The following is a 964-nucleotide window of genomic DNA, read 5'->3' on the forward strand; positions in this document are numbered from 1 at the left end:
TGTTCTTGTAAGTGACGCATCCAGCTGGATAACTTTCAGTTTATTCCCACCAGCAAAATGATTAAATGATGAAAATATGTGTTCTAAGTTAAAATGGCAAACTCCCCCCCCCCCCCCCGCAACCTTTTCCCATCAGTGAGCAAAGAGGTTCCTTTGGGAGAATTCTAGCAGAAGATTAGCCTATGTGGAGACAGTGATAAGTCCATTCTGATAAATAGCCAAGTCTACTTTGGGTCCATTCTGGTTAAATATCCTGCCCCCTGCCCCCAAAAGTAATACAGGAATTTTCTAAACTTCATCAAGTTTAAAACATAGCAACGATATTTAGAAATCCTTATCAAAATTTCACCAACAGTCAATTTTGGCTTTATTTGGAATAACATAGAAAATAACAGATAACACTTAACATTATCGTTAAATGATTACGCTGCTGTAATTTTTATGTGCATCTTAAACATTTATTTATTTGTAACTCCAGTGGAGTTAACACACAGTGTTATATTAGTTTCTGGTGTATGACAAGTATGCTGTAATTTTTATTGATTAGTTATTGAAATGTCTGAGGCATGGCATTTAATAAAAAGGGTTTGCCGGATGAGGTACAGTTAGGTACCTAAGAATCCAAATCACCTGGGTCAGTTGGACACCTCAGTCTCTGGACTTCAGTTTGCTCATCTGCAAAACAAGAGATTGTCCCTTCCTGGAGTCCTGGATTTTTAGATGAAAATGGAATTCAGAAGGGAACTTAACACAGTGAGCACTAGAGGGCAGAAGCTGGTTAGTAAGTACAGCAATGAAGACAAACGTAGGAAATGACAGAAACAGGCTTTTCTCCTGTTTCCTTCTTACCTCCTCCTTCTAAGGGACAGACACACACACACACACACACACACACACACACACACACACACCAGTTTACACTAAGCTCATAAAGCTCATTAACAGGAAAGCCCGTCTAGTGAAA

The sequence above is a fragment of the Lutra lutra genome, chromosome 8, assembly GCF_902655055.1.
Source record: "Lutra lutra chromosome 8, mLutLut1.2, whole genome shotgun sequence".
Taxonomy (NCBI): domain Eukaryota; kingdom Metazoa; phylum Chordata; class Mammalia; order Carnivora; family Mustelidae; genus Lutra; species Lutra lutra.